The 19,537-nt window shown below is 44.5% G+C and overlaps 1 protein-coding gene across 2 annotated transcripts in view; it reads left to right on the forward strand.

The window, feature by feature from the left end:
* The first annotated feature begins 5,606 nt into the window (after positions 1–5,606).
* Positions 5,607–19,537, forward strand: part of NAP1L1 (nucleosome assembly protein 1 like 1) — a 64,882-nt gene continuing 50,951 nt past the window's right edge. For both annotated transcript variants that reach the window (XM_075012587.1, XM_075012594.1), the window contains exon 1: positions 5,607–5,719. The gene's annotated coding sequence lies outside the window, so the exon portion shown is untranslated. The remainder of the gene's footprint in view (positions 5,720–19,537) is intronic.

Consider the following 19,537-nt stretch of genomic DNA (forward strand, 5'->3'; position numbering starts at 1 on the left):
TGGGGAGAGTGCTCCTCTTTTCTCAGCCTGTCCCTTGACATTTTCAGTGTGGGCTACCTGAGGTAACTCTCAGATTGCATAATAGTGCATTTTATGCAATCTCTGATATATTTCACTTCTGAAATGATCACTATAACTGGGCACCCAATCTTAATATTTCTTCTTATAGTTCAACTTATTTCTGTTTTCTTTTTTTTTTTTTTTAATTTGAGAACTTCATGTTATAGCTTGTACTCTTCACACCCTGAAGCTGATTAGGGTCTATGTCTAATGCCAACTTCTATTTAATTACTTTGACTCCTGATTTCTGTCTCCATGAGCAATCCTTGGAATGTAAGGCAAGAGTCACAATTTATCCCTGGAGAAGTAGAAAAATATTAAAAAATGAAAGATACTGAAAATCTATTATGTCAACAGGTGTGTAATCACATCTCAACATTTTGCTTTTTATTACAGTATTTCAAAAGTTCCATACATTAGATTTCTTTAAATTGCTTTTTCCACTGCCTGAAATATGCATCTTGTGGGAAAATTTGTTCTCATTTCACAGCAGCAGAACCAACTGCAAAACAGAAAGTTCGGAGGGAACTTTATTCAAATCTACACAGAAATTTTAATTTCTTTGGTGGCTCTGCCATGTGACAGTTCAACAACACTTCTGTTGTGCTATTTGCAGAACTGATTATACGGTTTGCTTTCTGAGTGGTGTTCTGCCATCGCTGTTAAAAAGACAGTTAATCTAAAAGTAAATAAAAAGTGGGAGAAACAGAAACTAGTTTAACTTTCGTCATTCACTTGTCTGTCCTTGTAACTTATGATAGTGACTAATGTATGCTTTTGCCACAAGAAAGTGGTTCATTTAAAAAAACAAAAACAAAAAGCAACTGTTTTTATCAGAGGAGTCTCAAAGAACATTTCCAGCTTAATACTTGGGGGGACAATTCTGACTGAGCTAGCATACTAAAAACAGAAGCATACTATTGGCAAAAACAGAAGCATGCCAGTGGCAGTGTCAGCAGCAGGAGGGTCCTGTCTGAGACCTAGAGTACATCTGTGCTTACTTGAAGATCAATGCTCCAGAGGCTGAACTTCGAGGTTTGATTTAGTACTTCTAATGGGGCATGCTAAAACCAACGTTTAGGTTGCTCTTGTTGACTCCAGTGCTCCTTGTAGTCACAGTTGATCGAGCTATCACTGTTGATCTAGCTAGGTGTATTAACTACAGAAATGGAAAACCCACTTCTTACTCTGTTTCAGTACAGCTGTAGTAATTTTCTAACCTTCAGACAACCAACTCATTTCCTCTTCATGAAACTTTCCACCCGACAGCTAGCTTCAAACATCTGTGAAGACTCCTTGTAGTCACGAGGAGTAAGGGAAGTTGATGCGAGAGTTCCTCCTGTTGATCTCCTGCAGCGGGGTGGTGCTGGAAATTCAACTTAAGATACGTAGACTCTAGCTACACAGTTCTCATAGCTGGTACTACATATACCTTCCAGCTCCAATGAAGACACTCCCATAGTTATGTCACTGTAGCTTTTGTGTATACACAAACACTAAAGACTTCAATGGTATTTGAGGATGCTAGCACTTTGTAAGAGGTACTCAGCTCCTCATGTAATCCAATCTTAGGACTTAAACTGTGTATTCACTGGAGACACTGATTCATACCCACTTAAGGCACCTCTGCACTTCCCTGGCTGCACAAAACTTGCTTTATACAGACAGCCGAAGATTCCACTGCCATCGAGGAATTCTTGGCTGGCTAGCATCTCATCCCAGTCTCTGTGAGGTTGCTCTAAATCATTCCAAGGATGAGAACTGCCCCTGGTTGGCCAAAGATTTGGAGTGAGAGCAGAAAGGTGCTGTACAGGAACCATCTTTATTTTGCAGGCATGCCCATGGATGCTCCAATGCACTTAGGGTTGCTAACCCTCCAGGATTGTCCTGGAGTCTGCAAGAATTAAAGATCAGTCATTAATTAAAGATTATTTCATTTGCACTTGAGGATTCTATCCCGAATATTTGGTAGGTAGCAGGGTTACTAGTGCTACCTACTTAATGTGAACAAGGATTTGTCCCCTGCCCCTGAGGAGATCCTGTGACTTGTAGATCATCTGCTACTGCAGGCTTCGCAGAAGTTTGGAGCCAGCTGTAAGATGGAATTTTTCATGAAGACGAAATGAATTGGCTGTTTGAAGGTTAGAAAGTCACTAGAGCTGTAGTGACATAGGCTACATCTACACTAGCAAATTCTTTCAGAAAATCAGGCCCTTTTTCGAAAGAACACGCAGAGCATCTACACACAAAATGCGCTCTTTTGATCTGAAATTGAAAGAACACCACTCTCCTTCCGGAAGCCCTCTTCCACTCCCAGATCAGGAAGAAAAAGAGCATGTGTAGATGCTCTGAGGACCCCTTTTTTCAAAAAAAACAGTCCTCATGGCGCCAGATATTTGAATCCCTGGCCCATTCTTTTGAAAGAGCGGGGGCTGTGTGGATACTCTCTATCAAAAGAGTGGATTATCTTTTGATCTGCTTGTTTGTGTGTGGATGCACTCTTTTGAAAGAAGATCTCCCTGAAGATCTCTTCTAGAAGATGATCTTTCGAAAGGTTGCTGTAGCGTAAATGCAGCCATAGAGTAGAAAGGGGAATTTCCTTTGCTGTAGTTAATCGACCTGTTCAAGAGCGGTAGCTAGATCAACAGAACAATTCTCCTGTTGTTTTAATGGCAACTATATGGGGTATTAGATTGGCTTAACTATGTCAATCGAGTGTGAACTTTTTATATGTATCTAGGTTGATCTAAATTTTAATGTGTAGACCTGATTCTCATGTTTCATAATTTTTTTTCAAAATTCATAAGCAATACAGTTTACCTCTTAGTTGTTACACCAATCCCTCACCTTCTTTCCCCTATCATTGTGATTTCCACTGTTAAATAACTTGCCTTGGACTGCAAATGTCAGACAATTTTTTATTTGCATGAAGTGCATCACATAAATATTAAGTAAATAGTGATATTGCATTGCTTTTTGGTGGGAATAGGCCACATGAATATTGGTTACTTACTTTAATGAAGGTGCATTTGGTCTGTTTTGGCACAGGGTGATCTTATGGACTGCCAGTTATACAAGTTATGTAAAGGTTTCCATCGAACACCATGGCGCTGAAACTCATTTAAACAACCATAACGACATATAGTCTAATCTGGTATGGGTCTGTCAGGCCTAATGGTCTGGTGAGATTGTGATGTGGCCAGCTTAGAAGAAGAGATGCATCTTTGCTCTGAGAGCTTAGGGTGCAAGTATTATGTTTTGGCCTGGGGAGGGGAGGGGGAGAATTGAATGTGTTTGTTTTTGTTATCCTGCAGCCCATGAGACCTGTGTATATTGTGTTTTGGCCAAGAGACTGAAAGTACCAGGCTTCAGCCTGGGGGGGATGTGTGGGTATTCTGCTCAGCTTCCGGCTGTAGAAAGTATGCATACATGTATGATGACACTTGGGATTTGGTGTGGTGACTGTGACTATTCACAGTATGTGCGAGAGAGATCACACTTCAAGCATGGGACTGCACTGTAGCCAGACAGCCAGCCCCCTCTCAGACCAGCATTGCTGGGAACACAAGGGAGCCAAAACAACAGGGCACTTAACATAAATTCCAGCACAGCCTTTGAAGCTGTGAGAAGCACGGGTGTGCTGCTGCAATGTGCCTCTGGGAACATATACAACGATTAGGCTCACAGCAGACAGAGAAGCTGTGACAGACATGGCTCTTAGCCCCTACTAAATAACGTGATGCACACACACCCACATCCTAGGTGGGAAAATATTTACCCTAATAAAGGAATGTCCAGTAGTCGAAACTTATTGTTTCTCTCCCTTGCAAGTGTAAACTACTCTTGCGAGAGCTGGCGTCGCCCAGACAGACCAGCCCCAATTTGGCATAAGAAAGGAGAAAGAGAATAAAGGAGTACAGAGGTATAAGTATGGGACCTACAGCACCATGATTTTTGAGTGCTTTTCACTATCTATCTGCTGGTCAGATAAGTGACAGCCTCCCAAGGCTTCTGCAGCTAAGAGGGTCCCTGAGCCTTGTCCCTTATTCGTCTTTCCGCGGAATTGAGTGACCGATCCTGGCTTGGCACCGCTGGAATCGAGAGATGCAAGGAGGGTAAGAAGCACCCACACCTGATCTCCTATCTTTAGTGTACACATATTTTGAAATAGAGCTCTATACTTTGTTTTCTTTCTTTGGGATTGTGGCTTCAGCTTTGTAACTTGTTTGTGTGTGTAACATCTATACATTTAAATAAGTAGGCACTAGCAATTTTGTAACCACATGATTAGAATCTAGTTTAATAAATTTTGGTAACCATTTGTGCATAAGCCTGACTTGTTTCTCTGGTTTACTGTAAAGCAGCCAACACAATTAAAGAACCTCAGCCATTTTGGCTATAAAGCCTGGCCATTAGGTGAGAGTACTAAGAGCCTAGCGTTGAGTTGTGCCGCCTCCACGGGGCAAACTCTTGGGGCGCCTGTCAGTCAATCCTGACTGCCCACTGCGAAGGAGCTCTGAGCTCTAGCAGTTAAAGTCACGGGTGGTTAGGACCTTGGGGCATCTGTCAGCCTAGCCCGGGCTGCCCGCCGCGAAGGGACAGTGCGTCCTAGCGGTTAAAATCACGGATGGTATAAAACGGGCATAGCTGGCACCTCACCAAACATCCTTGGCCATCGGCTAACACTGCACTCATGCTGAATGTGTCTGTCAGTGTATGACATGGTCACACCTGAGGCTGCCCGGGGCAGTGTGGGTGAGATCTCAAATGGGACCTGGTGTGCAGGTGGGTGGGTGAAGCTGTGTGTTGTTTATGGTGTGTGATCACATGTGGGGCCAGGGACTGTGTGTGTGAGGTATCAGGTGGGGCAGGGAGCTCTATCAGAGATCTCAATAGCGGCCAGCCTCTGTGTGTCTTTGATCTCAGAGGGGCCATGGGTGGTGTGGTCAGGGTGTATGTGGTGATCACAGGTGAGTCTGCCTGGAGCTGTTTGTGTGACATCTCAGGAAGGGCAGGGGGACATGTGTTGATCAAACCTGGGGCCAGGAATAATGTGTGTGTGAGATCTCAGGTGGGGGCGAGGGCTGTAGTTACGTTGTGTGTGATAATCACATGGGGGCCGGGGGCTCTGTGTGTGTGTGTGTGTGTGCGTGTGTGTGTGTGTGTGTGTGTGTGTGTGCGTGTGTGTGTGTGTGTGTGTGTGTGAGAGAGAGAGAGAGAGAGAGAGAGAGAGAGAGAGATGATCACATGTGGGGCCGGGGGCTATGTGTGCGCGCTTTCAGTTGGGGACTGGGGTTGCGATCACGCTGCGCGTGCTACGCCCTCACCCGGGGCGACCTGTTGGCCATGCTGCGGTCTTTGCCCGGGGCGTGCCTGCCCCCGCATGAGCCCGACCTCCACGCGCGGCCCATGGTCCTGCCCCTCGCGGGACGGGAAGGGGCGGAGGGGAGGGGGCGATGCCGGACAGCTCCCGCCCAGGCCCGCCCCCCGGCGCGCGCGCGTTGCCTAGGGACAGGCCAGGGCGCGCGGGGGGAGGGGGGGAACGTGGTGACGTTATTTCTATATGAGCGCGAGCGGCGGGAGCTTGGGTCTTTTTACCGCCAGTCGCGCGGCGGCTCCTCCTCGTTCCTGAGTCACTGCGAGCTCCGGCCCGGCGCAGGTACCGGGAAGGGGGAGGAGGCTTGCGGGGCCGTTGGCGGTAGGAGCGGTGCGGGCGGGATCCGCTCAACTCCTGGTGGCGGGGGGGTGTGGGAAGAGAGGCCGGGCCAGGGCCCCTGGTCCGGGTTGGGCGGGCAGGGGCGGGCCGGGCCCGGATGCGGCGGGGATTGGGTAGGGCCGGGCCGGGTCGGGCCGCGCCGAGTCAGTTGTCCCGGTGTCTGCGCGGCGCGGGGCTCCTCCCCTCCCGCGGGGCCTTTCTGCTCCGCCCCGGGGAACCGCGCCGGATCTGTGCCCTCCCCTGGGGCCGCCATGGCCGCCGGGGTCGCGCTAGGCCGCGCTGCCCCGGGCCGGGCTGGAGGAGGTCGGCAGGCCTGCAACACGTGGGGATGGCGCTGCCCCGGCCGATGCGGGTGGAGAGGGCTGGGAGCCTGGTGCGGGGGAGGCTGTCTCTGGGCGGATTGAGGGAGGTGGGGGTGGCTGTGGCGGGTGGGGTGTGTATAGAGGGGAGTGTGGGGCAGGCGATGCGCCCGGCGAGGGTAGTGAAGGGTGCCTTGTGCTAGCGCTGCTCCTCGTTCTCTACTCGGGAAGCGTGGATGCTTCTGTGCTGCGCAACTTGTTCCTGCCAGCGGGGCCCAGCGATGCAGAACCTGGCGGTGGGTCGTTTGTGCTCCCCGCCTTTTCAAAGAGCTCCAGTCAATGCTTGCTTCATAGCTTCTCCTTTCTGATGTATGGTATCTAGTGAGTTGAGTGGTAGGTGCCAGTCCCCTCCGGGTTTTCCTTTAGGTGCTTACTCTCAAGTCCAAGTAAAGGTCGCGTTTAGAGTACCATTTGTGGCTGTAAGTGAGGAGTAGTAGCATCACTTGTCAGATGGAAGCTTGATGTATTAGTAACTTCCACAACCTGAATACATTTCCAGCAGTGTGGAGGGGTTGTTTTTATACTGTTCTGACAGTAAAACCCAGTTTTATGCCATTTTGACTTGCTGATGACAACTCACATTAATCCAAGTAACATGCAACAGGAGTCAGCCAGCTGGTGCAGCCCCCCTGCCTGCTGGCCTCCAGCACCAGCTGGGGGAAGCCAGGGTGCAGCCTGAGACCTTGCTAGTCTGCCCCCCTGCCACTCACTATCAAAACAAAAAAGCAGTCAAGTAGCACTTTAAAAGCTAACAACATAACTTATTAGGTGAGCTTTTGTGGGACAGACCCACTTCTTCAGACCATAGCCAAACCAGAATAGAGGAACAGAACAGGTCTGTTCTGGTATGGCTGTGGTCTGAAGAAGTGGGTCTGCCCCATGAAAGCTTACCTAATACATTATTTTGTTAGCCTTTAAAGTGCTACTTGACTGCTTTTTTTGTTTTGATAGTATATAGACTAGGGTGGCTCCATCTCTGTTACCTGCCACTCACTGGTCAGTTTCCTGGCTCAGCAAGTGAGGGGCAACCAGATCCAGGGGACAGCCTGGCTCCCACCTCCCCTCCACTTGCACTGACCGGCCCTGCTGCGCTGGTCAGTTTCCTGGGTCCAGCTAGTGGCAGGCAGTCAGGAGCCTGGTGCAGCAGTGCAAGTCAGTTTCCTGCTCTTTGCCACTGGCAGGAGTTAGGAAACTGACCAGTGCTGCTGCACTTGGCTCTGGGCTCGCTGCTGTTGATAGGAGCAGGGAGCCAGGCGCAGCCAGGATGCGACACCTGTCCTGACTTACGTGTTGTTGCACACAACTTGCATGTAAGTTGAGGGATGTGGTCGTTACTGTAGTTGCATAATGTTACTACTAATTTCAGAATGTGGACCTCAAAATCCACTCACCACCAAGATGCCAGTGAGGCCAGGGAAGGTACTTACAGCAGGAATTTGGATATAACTTAATACCCCTGCCCTCCCAAAAGTGCCTAAAGTAAATAAAGGGGTAATCAGTATGCTAATATTTTCCTTAGTATGTATAGTCAAACATTCAGTGCCTTCATAGCAGTAGCAAAGTGAGATTCTTAAGATTTGTTAGCTTCCTTGCTCTTTTATGGAGCTTGGGTGGTAGAAGACTCATATATGGCATCGGGGGGTAGTCATGTTAGTCTGTATCCACAAAAACAAAAAGATCTGTGGCATCTTATAGACTAACGTGTTTTGGAGCATAAGCTTTCATGGGCAAAGACCCACTTTGTCAGATGAAATGTAGTGGAGATTCCAGAGGCAGGTCTAATTATAAAACTTAAGAAAAGGTCCCAGTCAAGTGGAAGGCCAGAGTTGATGAGATTGGCTCAGTCAGGAGGATGTGGCCCATGTGTGTAACATGTTCTTGGGAATAGTTAAGACCAGCAACAACAGAGGTAGATGCTAAGATCCTCACAGAGGAAGAGCAATCAAACAATTGAAAGACTGGCTTAGTGGTAGAAGAGTACTAGAGAATTCTGTTCCATCTTGCATCAGGAGAAGCAGAGAAAGAGAGTCTGAGAGTGGCTTAGAGCTGTGGTGTCCAATCATTTCTGAAGTAGTAATCTACATAGTGAGCTAGCCACATTATTTTGAAAATATATTTATTGTTCAAGCCAACTGGCCACATGTGACTACTGGCTAGCATGTTGGACACCATGGGCTTTAGAGTCTCTATAGCAGGTTGGGATCGTACATGTATTTTGGGTCTGGTAGGAACTTTAAAAGTTTACCAGTATTATACTGAACTTCAGTTGAAATAAGAAAGTGACCTGGTTTTGGTCTGTAACATATTTAGAAAAAATGTTTTAATCCATCATTTAGACAAACTTGTGAAAATGTTTACCTATGTGAAAAGATGACATTGAGCGGAGCTATTCATTGTGCATATATGTTGCAAAGCTCCCCTGCAGCTCTTCTTTCTTGGTGTCAGACTTCTAGGCAGAGACTGCATTCCTGAGAACATAACCAAGTTATGCTAAATTAAATTTCTGCCCATCAGTGACATGGGTAGGAAGTTGTCCATTATCTGTACTTCCAAAGTACAGACTAACCACTGAATAAATGTTCCTTATCAGAAACAAAGCAAATTAAATAGCTGTCAGAGGAATAAAAAAAAAATATGGAGGGTTTGAGTGTCTCATTAGTTTGTGTTATCCCAGTGGATGCAAGATACAGCTTCCATCTCTAATGCATCACTCGGGAAATGTCAGTTATGCTACAGTGGATGCTGTTACAAAACCTTTAGGTGTTTGTCTGTGATAGTATTTGAGCACCAATTGGTTTTGTGACCTGCAGTCATAAGACTTTGGGCTTTGTACCTGTTCCATCTTAAACTAAACTGATCAATAATTATGTAGGGAACTTAAGGAACAGCAAGGTTCTCCAGAAAGCAGAGACACTTCTTGCATTTTGAATATGTTCATCCATTATTCTGTGGACATGTATGAAATCTGGCTGATCTACAAAGTTGGGTAGCAGACTCGTTTCTAAATTGATACTGAACCAAAACTTCCGGTTATCACTAGGATTTAAGGGTGCCACCAGATGAAGTTTGAAAGCTGTTTTCTGATAGTGTCGTTTAAAGCCTGTGGCTTTCAAGAATATTGAACTGGTAGCCAGCTCACTTTCTAGTTTGGGTAATTGAATTTGATCTAATTCTTATTTGTCTTTAAACAGTAGATTTGTAGTAGTATCTTTATCTGTAGTATCTTAGAGCTGCCACCTGTTGTATCCTAAACTTGGTACATGTTGTAGATCTTTTTTTTTTTTTTGTAAGTTGCTTTGGGGTTTTCTACACTCTAAAGTGGCATATAACTAAAGTTAATTAATTAAAATAAATAAATGCCACTTAGCTGATCCTGGCTTGCAGAAGCATAAGGTTAATGAACCAACACTCATGTCCATCTAAATCCCATCTAGGTTTTAGTTTTTATGTACAAATGCTTGGTACATACTCTTGCTACTTATATGTATGGAAGATTTTACAAAATGTGTTTGAAGACATCTTCATTTAGTGCCTGCCTGACTGACTTGGATTTAAAAACACAATGGGTGAAACCTGCAGAACACTTCTTGTATGCATTTTAACCGTTCTACTAGATGCAATCAGATTAAGTGCAAAGGGGACAAGTAATTGTTAAGCTTACATTTGCAGGAATACTCCTGAGTTTGATAAACTAGAATCTTAGCAGCAGCAGCATATGTTAGAATTGATCCAAGACTTCCAGTGGGTACCAGGAAACTGAAAAATTCTGCTCTATGCATTCAACAGCTTATGTTTTCTTAAATTCTTCCTGTGAAACTGTTTTTGTGTTTTAAGTAGTTTGTTCAGTTTCAGGACAAACAAGGTCTTTCACATGTGAATTTTTTGAAGGTTTTTTTTTTTTTTTTTTGCTCTTAGCCAGCACTGTTTAGAACTCTTCAAGCAGGAATGGGCAACCATGGATGATGAGTGGGCCACGTGCATAGCCCTCCTTCACCAGTGGGCTTCAGCCTAGTGGTGCTTCACCTGTAGCTTCTCAGCTGCCTGTCTCCCCCACATGCCTCTCATGACCTGATGCATGGAGTCCTGCACTTCCTACAAGCCCCCCCACTCACATTTTGGAGTGCCACAAATCTGCTGATTCATACTTGTCCCTGCTTCTCTCCTCCTCCTCCTCCTCCCCCACTCCCCGCTGGAATGCAGTAGATGATTTGTAGTGTTCCAGCTCTGGGAGGGAGGGGAAGAAGTGGGGATGGAGCACAAATCAAGCAATTCACAGCCCTCCAAAAGTTCTGGGAGGGAGCGGGAGGTGTAGGAAGTGTGTGGCTCCAGTGTCCCAGTGTGTGAGAGGAGCCTGAGGGAGGGAGGCAGGCAGCCTTAAAGTGGGGTTGTGTAGTCTCTGAATACTTCAGAGAATTCCCTTCATTTTACATTTCTTGCATTGAATTTCATCTGCCACTGTGTTGCCTGGTCATCTAGCATGTGTCACCTTAAAAAGTAGGAAATAGGTGTTGGTGCACAGCTGGAGCAAGAGGAAGCTGAGTCACATACAAGTAACTTATGTGATTTTTTAAGTTAATCTAATGTTTTGTTGTATTGACTGTATCTGCGCTGAAAATTGTAACAAAACTATTCTTCCGTGAAATAGGTGGGGGCCTTAATTTAGACATGGGGGCTCTTGTGATCTCTGACAGTTGTACCACCATATTTTCTTCCGCTTTGTTGCCTCTACTTGGGGCTCCAATTAGTGGTAGAAAATACAAACTTTTTGTAAAATTTCATTGCATAGGCTGGGCTGAGTGGCCTATCAGTTTGATAATGTTTTGTCACCCACCTTGTTCACCTATTGTGTGGTAAAACTGCAGTGTTTCAAAGCCTTTTGTAAGTGTTTCCAGTTCCGGTGAGAAAATGCTCCGTCCTAGTTACTTCACTTTTTCCTTTGTCACTTGCTGCCTTTGGTATGTAGACTGAATTGTGTTCTTAGGATGAATCAAAATTAATAGTGGATCATTCATGCATCTGACAAAGTAGGTCTTTGCCCATGAAAACTTATCCTTCAAAATATGTTAGTCTGTAAGGTGCCACAGGACTTATCGTTGTTTTTAAAGATACAGACAAACTCTGCTACCCCTCTGATACTTGTACTTTAGTTGCAGAAGTTGAAAATTGTGTCATGAATGAGGTAGCAAACTGTAGGAAGAGAAGGTTGTTTTGTGGCTTATAAGACAGTTAAATGCTGCTCCTGAAGAAGTGGATTCTGTCTTTGCCTCTAGCACAGAATTCCTGTATTGTAATGGGCAAGTCACACAGAACAAAACTCTACAGTCTCCTTTCTGTCTCTCCCCCCTCCTCCCCTTTCCCACTTAGAGCCCCTTGGGGGGTAGTTTGCAGAAGCGTGGATCACTTGCTGCTTCAGCAAAGATCAGAGAGAGCTTTGCTGTGAATATCTGGAGTGCTCTACAGTTTTAGGTGTTCTAAAAAATCAGACTGGGCCTGTCAAACTGGGCTCCCTAAATGAGTTGAGATTTGAGTCTTGGATTTTATCTCTGTCACTTCCCCCCCCATGTAGAATCTGGATAATGCCACTTTACATTGAGGGATACTGTGGAGGTAAAAGCATAAATGTTTGTGAAGAACCAAGATACTAGGATGAGTACTATGAAGCTCATGAGGTGATCAATAATTGCAAGGTTTGGATGGTGTATAAAGGACACACTAACTTTTGAGGTTAAAAAGAAATATTCATTCAGTGAACACTTTTTTCAACATGTGCAGTGAATGAGGTTTAAACGTTCTATAGAAAAGCAGTACAGGATTATGTAGTTAAAGACCAGCAAATAAACATGCCCTAGGCAGCCTGAGCTGCTCTAATTCTGACATTTCCAAACTTCTGAGTGACTTTATGGTCTCAGTCTACTCTTGGATCTGTTCAAATCAGGATATTTATGGAAAAGGGAGAAATACTAAGGTTAAGTATATAAAACCTCAAAACACTAGGTAGTTAATGAGTTTTGGGACATATGTTTATAAATGAGGTTACAGGTGATTCAGAATTGCATTTTGGTTGGCTCTTCAGATATTTTTTTCCTCAAATAGCCACAAACTAGTACTTAAAAGAAGCAATGTGGGAGTAGGAAAAGGAAAATCTGGAAAAGTGTTGAAACTTTCCCATCTTTCCAAAACCTTCAATTGTAGTCCATACTTTGTTCTAGAACTGATTTTTTTTTTCATAGCGGAAGTATATATCCCGGAATCATCTCAGACTATCTTTTAAAACTTGAAGCAGTTAAGCCCTGTGCTAATAAAAACTGGAACATGGTGGCTATCATTTGCATAGTAAACAGTACATCACTAGAGTGATATGGGCAAGGGCCTGCAACCTGCAGCTCTGGAGCCACATGTGGCTCTTCAAGGATTTCTGGCTTCCAGTGCTATATTTTTGATAAACAGTGAACATCTAAATGCCCAAATATGAACAACTCATATCTAAATAGCAAACTGTGTGTGTGATCTCGAAAGTTGGATAACTCCCCGAGCGTCCTCCAGAGGGAGAAGGTTCAGGACTGAAAGTCAGGAAGACAGCAGTACAAATGCAAATGTAAAGTGTGAGGAAACTGAATACAGTAGAACCCCAAGGTATACGTGCACTCAAGTTCTGCAAATCTCTGGTTAATGTAACTCTGAGTGCTGGGGAGCTGGTGCCTGGCTCAGGGCTGCCCACCACTCGGGGAAGCTGGGAAACTGGCCAGTGCAGGAGCCTGGCTCCCAGCTCCACCCCACTTGCAGGAGACGGGAAACTGACCGGCACTGCTGTGCTGGTCAGTTTCCTGCAGCCCCCCCCCCCCGCCTCCCCCCCCCCCCCCCCGTAAAGCAAAATTTGACTTATGTGGGATTACACAGGAATGCAACCTCCACATAAGTTGGGGGTCTACTGTGTATGATAAGTTCATGAATGTCCTTCAGTAAACACATATCACGTTACAAACCATTGTGTGTGTGTGGTATTCTTAAAATAGGGGTTACAAAAAATATGGTTTGATGTTGTTAAGGACTGTCTGGTATTCGCATGCATTGCAGCTCTTGAATTTCAGTCTTTTAGCCAATGGGGAAAAAATGGCTGCTCTTGCAATTTTGGTTGCTGACTCCAGCCATGGACCTCATCACTTGACACTTGCATAGACACATTTTTGTTGTGGCTTATTGCTATAGTGACTTTTCCAGGCTGCAGTAACAAACTTCAAGACTGCTGCCGGATGCCTTCTCTGATTCTATGAGTAGCGAATTGGTGGTTGAAAACAGAAGAGGTTACTTTTTTAAAAGCTGGTTTACAGTTTATTGATGAGAGACTAGTTTCTATTGGAATAGGCATGGACTGTCGCCAGCAGTAGAGAAGTTAGCTACTCAAAGTTACAATGGCTTCAGGCTTGGAGCTGCTGAATTTTGTGCCTTGTCAGATATCACATTTCAAAAGACCTCTTCAAAGTACTTAATTTTAAAGAGACTAAGAATCTTTTTAAAAGCTTTATTCTGGAACAGATGTTTACAAATATGCTAAATGTAAGACAGTGGAAGAATATCCATTTTCATGGAGCAGCTCACCCAAGGTATGCTACCCAGGAAAGGTATTTCGAAATAACAGCTGGTTGTTTGAAATAACTGAGTGCCTCCATGATACAACCACTATTTCAAAATAGCAGATTGCTTATTTTGAAATGGGTTAACCTCATTCCATGAGGAATAGTGCCTATTTTGAAATTTGGGCTGTGTAGACCACAAATAGAGCTACATGTGTGCCAGTGCTTCGAAGTTTGATGCTTTGAAGTTGGCGCAGGGGAGAATTAGCCTAATGAAGTGCTGTATATTCACCGCAGTACTTAATTAGTAATCTCCTGTGGCCCTGGTTACCATTCCTCCTTTGAAGTTGGGAGCAAGTGTAGACACAGTCCATGAGTTCTTAACTGGTATTCGCTTATAGAGGATTTGAAAGCTGAAGTCTCGTGAAAGTTACTGCTATCTTGGGTAGGTCTAAATAGCAAAGCTATTTTGAAATAACTCCGCTAGAGTCCACACACTGTAACCTCTATTTCAAAATAGTGGCCATTTTATTTTGAAATTGGTAAACATCTTTTCACAAGGAATAGTGCCTATTTTGAAATAGCTGTTTCAAGGTTGAGTCTGTTCTGGTCTGGCTATGGTCTGAAGAAGTGGGTCTGTCCCAGGAAAGCTCACCTAATAAACTATTTTGTTAGTCTTTAAAGTGCTACTTGACTGCTTTTTGTTTCAAGGTAGGTACTGCTAAGATAGGGAATAGCATGGGGTGCCCAACCTATTTTCATTGGGGGCCCACATGGTAGGTTGTTTTTTTTTTTTTACATGTTCGAGGGGATGAACACAAAAGAGCCTTAAACCCATGTGCCTCCCATCCCCACCATCCTTAGGCTTACCCCCTCTCAGTCTCAAACTCCCCCTCCCATCTTAAACCTCTCACAGCCCCAAACCTGGGATTAATTTAATTTACACAGGAGCTACAAGTGCTGCTGCCCCCTGCTGCACCTTCCCTGGGCCATCATCTCCTCATTGTGGCTGCGTAGGTCCCCCCAGCTCTCCTACGCCTTCCCCCACCTGCAGTGCTATTTCAAAATGCAGTTTTGTGTGTGGCAGCACCATTTCAGAATAGCTATTTTAGAATATTTTATTTTGGACGAAGGCTGCTGTGTAGACATTTCCTTAGTCTCCAGGCCCATAACATTGATACTGGGCACAAGCTGCTTGGGCACTCATGAAAAGTTAAAATGAGGAATAGACACTGATGGAGGTTTCCACCTTGAATCACTAGACTGCATTTGTTGGAAACGAGGTTTCATTTTCAGAGGTATGACCATCTGTAACTCCCATGGATTTCAGTGGAAACTGGATACACCAGAACCTTTTGATTATCCTGTGGTGATCATTTAAGAGGCAAATGACAAAATGAAGGAAGGCTTCAGTTCCTGATACTATTTTTAATGTACCTTATCAGACCACTGCTGCTGAATATCTGAAACCTTGATGGCAGTTCTAGCAAGTGCTTGGTTGTGTCAAGGAAACAACTCTCTGATTTGCCGTTACACTCCCTTGATAGGCCTAGTCTAACCTAGGGGTGAGCAAACTTTTTAGGTCATGCCCTTCTTTTTGGCCCTGCAATAAGTAAGTCCCACCAAACTGTGGGAGGACCACAGGAAGGGATGCGGGGGACATGTTCAGGAAGGCGCTGCTGGGAAACTCCAGGGGATGCCCCAAAGGGGGAGGGGTGCTCAGAGGGAGGACCCTAGTAGACCCATTTTAATTAACTGAGTTGTTGACCTAATTTTTTTTTTTGGCAAGTCAAAAAAATCCTACTGGTGATAGCTCCCTCATCTGGGACCTGAGTGGTCCTGAACAAGGGGATTTGCCTGGCATGGGGAGATCAGGCCTCCTGGCTACTGTAGGCTACCTGCCCCCAGGCTGCTGGGGAGGGAAGGATGCTCACCTCCTTCAGGGCTTCTCTGCCCCAGCTGAGTTCCCCGCTGCTGTAGGGCTGCTGGCTGATTGCGTCCCAGCCAGCTCCCTGCTACTGGGCTTCCAGGCTCCCATGACTGGGGTCACTGTGGCAGTGGGGCTCTGTCAGCCAGCTCCACGCAGCTGTGGGGCTGTTTACAGGGCTCCATACCTAAGCCAGGGTTCCTGTCTGTGCCCTGCCATTGGGCTTCCTTCCCTATGTGGGCTGGGCTCCCCACAATGGGGCTCTCTGCCACCAGCAGGGCTCCTCTGCCGCCCAGCAGTTAGAGCTCTTGTCCAGGTGCTCTCTGGTTCAGCAACATTGGTGGCCCTGCCAGACAAGGGATGTAGCTGGATGAGAGTGCCAGATGAGAGTTTTAGCCTACACTAGTCTGATTACAAACAGAACTTATAAGGCATAGACTATGCATAAGATTTATCTTTTTTGTGGGCTTTTTGTTTGTTTAAACCATATGGAATATATAAAGCTGATATTTCTTTAAGACATTTCAGAGAAAAGACTGATGCAGGTCTGTCTTAGTGAGCTGCAAGTTTTAGTGTTTTTGTTTGTTTTTTTTTTTAACTCAAATAATGCATGGGTTTATTCTTGGAAAATTGCTTCCGTATTTAAAGCATGAATATTATTAATTCCTGGAAGATAATCTGTTTTACAACACAGGCTGAATCCATGCTTGAAGTGTAAAATAGAATTCAGTCTTAACTGTAGAGCTGCAATTTGCATGTCCATATTTCACTTATGTAACCATATTTTTCTTTGATGTGAGACTTTATTTCTAGAATTGACAATTCAGTTTGCGCTTGGGCGTTTTAACCTAGGTTATTCAAATAAATGTTAATGGCTTTCATACCATTTTTAAAACTTAGCAGTGATTTAAGTGTAATGGAAAACTGTCTCAATTGTTCTGTTAATTTTACTGTGGGGTCGTATTGTTTTCCAAAAATCTTGTTTGTTTGGTTTTTTTTAAAGAATCCCTTGATTTTTATTTTAATCCTAGAATCATAGGGCTGGAAGGGAACTCAGGAGGTCATCTAGTCCAGCCCCCTGCTTCAAGCAGGATCAGCCCCCAATCAGACTGAGTTTATGAATTAATGTGTGTTCAGGCAAAATACAGTTCAGTGTAAAAACAGTTGATCTGAAGTAACAGCAGTTGCACGAGTGGCTGAAGGGATGACTAAGCTTTCTTGCCTTGCACCTGGAGTAAAGCTAGGGGTAGCAAATTCAAGCAGCACATCACAGCAATGCAATCCCCATGTGACCGCCTGTCTCCAAAACTAGAAGAGACAACAAAGCAGCAGCATTCTTGTGAACCTTTGAGTACTGTACTAATGACACCCCTGATGTGAGAGTTGGCTTATCTAATTCAATTCTGTCCTACTTTTACTTCATCTGTCAGTTCTTGTTTCTTCTCTTCCGTGGCACTCTTGCTGCCCATAAGTAAATTGTTCCTATGGCGAATGTCTTTCTAGGCACTTGTTCCCCTCTATTTCTACCAATGTAATCCTTTTTTGAATACCATTTTTCATTTCCACACAGAGGTGTGTGCATGTATGTTTTTATGAATGTCGTTATAACTTGAGTGAATGGTAGTCTTGTAGCAGGTTAGTTTCCATAGTTGGAGATGGGTTGGCAGCCTGTGGCTCCGGATGCTGCTGCCACTGACTCCTGTTGCGGCACCCTGCCCTGCCGCCGCTGAAATAATGGAACGAAATTGAATCGGTTTAATGGCCAGCAGGGTGGCAGGAGGGATCCGACTGTTAAACCAATTCAATTTTGCTCCATTATTTTGTTGGTGGCAGGGCAAGGAGCCACCCATGCTGCAAATGGGGGATATGCTAAACCTGCAGGAGAACTGTGGGGAGGGGCAGCCCTGCTGGAGCCACTCAGCCCAGCTGCAAAGGAGAAGGGGAGGTGAAGAGGGGCAGTGACAGATTTACTGGGTTTTGCCCGCTCCTGAACTCACTTAAGCTGATTGATTGTTTGGATTTTTTTTAACTTTCTGGGAAAATAAAACAGAAAATGTACATGATCGTATTTTCAATAATGCAGCATTTTTATGAAGTTAATTTATTTTGGATTCCTTAAAGGAGTATTTTTCTATTTCATTTTTAAAGTGGGAATTGTATCGAGTGGTTTTTTTTCTTCACTATAAACTCTTATTTGCTATGTTTTTTTAAAAGGGGGACTATAGTCAATTTTTTGTTTTGAATAACATTTTCTTCTAGTTCTCAAATTTTAAGCTGTGATTTAACTGTAGCAAAACAGAGAACTACTCCAGATTTCTTGTGGTGGTGGTTTTTGTTTGTTTGTTTGTTTGTTAGGTTCATTGAGAAGCAATCCTGTTCTAGGTTCATTCTTGGTTTAGTCTTTCAGCTTTCGCTCAGTTGTGTCAGTTTTGAGGACTGTACTTGATTTGGTGATTGTCTTGTTTTGAGAAGCACTCCCTTCCAGGCATATCCTATTTTCCTGGCACAACCAAACCCTTACATTGCTTTAAGTTAAAAGAGGAAGCTGGATCCCCTCTGACTCTTGGAGTTCTTGATCAAGTGGACAAACTCTCAGGTATATAGTAGATTTGTAAAACATAATTCCATTGTACATTGAATTTCATCTGTGATTTTTGTTGCCCGGACACCTAGTTTTGAGAGTTTTCAAGCAAGCTCACTCCTCCCCCATCAGATTTCTCAGTCTCTCCTTGTTGATAGACATGCAGTCTACCCCCCACATTTTGGCCACACTTCGCCTCTAATTTCTGGGGCACATGGGTTATTGCTCAAGCCAGACTAGGCATAAGATGCCTCCTAAGCATGGTTGGGTTCAGTTTACAAGCTGAACAGAGACACCATAAACAAATTTTACATCAATGTCCAACAGGATCAAATGACCCTTGTAATACAGCACTCCTTTCTTCATAACAAAAGCACCTAATAAACATTTGTGTCTTTTGGTTTTTGATTTTTCTTTTTTTGTGCTCACTCTCCCAATATTTCTGACTCGTGATGCGTCCCTCATATGATTGAGTGCATTTCTCAGTAGTACAGGGCAAATAGTCTGTAGTGGGGACATGCCACCATATCAACCTGCTTGAGCTCCGATTGGTCAGAAACATATGTGGTCAATTCCTTCCTCTGATGGAGGACACGCCTACCCACCCACACACAGGCCATGATGGCCAACAATGCCTGCGTGTACTAGGTAAACTACTGCAAGTTGCTAGGTCTTATTCCCCCGTCCTAGAAGTAATAAAGCTGTGGAACTGATACATCTCCCACAACATCTTAGTGTCAGTGGTTCATCTGGGAATATACAACTATGGTACGGCCACATCTTGAATAGTGTGTACAGATGTGGTCTCCTCACCTCCAAAAAGATATTTTGGCATTAGAAAAGGTTCAGAAAAGAGCAACTAAAATGGTTAGGGGCTTAGAATGGGTTCCATATGATGAGAGGTTAGAGATTGGGACTTTTCAGTTTAGAAAAGAGGGGACTGGGGAGGGGTATGATAGAGGTATATAAAAGCATGAGCGATGTAGAGAGGGTGAATAAAGAAAAGTTATTTACTTGTTCCCATAATATAAGAACTAGAGGACACCAAATGAAATTAATGGGTAGCAAGTTTAAAATGAGTAAAAGAAAGCTCTTTTTACAATCACACACAGTCAACCTGTGGAACTCTTTGCCAGAGGAGGCTGTGAAGGCTAGGACTATAAGAGTTCAAAGAAGAGCTAGATAAATTCATGGAGGTTAGGTCCATAAAAGGCTATTAGCCAGGGGGTAGGAATGGTGTCCCTGTCTCTGTTTGTCAGAGGCTGGAGATGGATGGCAGGAGACAAGTCACATGATTGTTGTCTTTGGTCCACCCCCCGCCCC

Source organism: Carettochelys insculpta, chromosome 1 (genome assembly GCF_033958435.1).
Source record: "Carettochelys insculpta isolate YL-2023 chromosome 1, ASM3395843v1, whole genome shotgun sequence".
Taxonomy (NCBI): Eukaryota; Metazoa; Chordata; order Testudines; family Carettochelyidae; genus Carettochelys; species Carettochelys insculpta.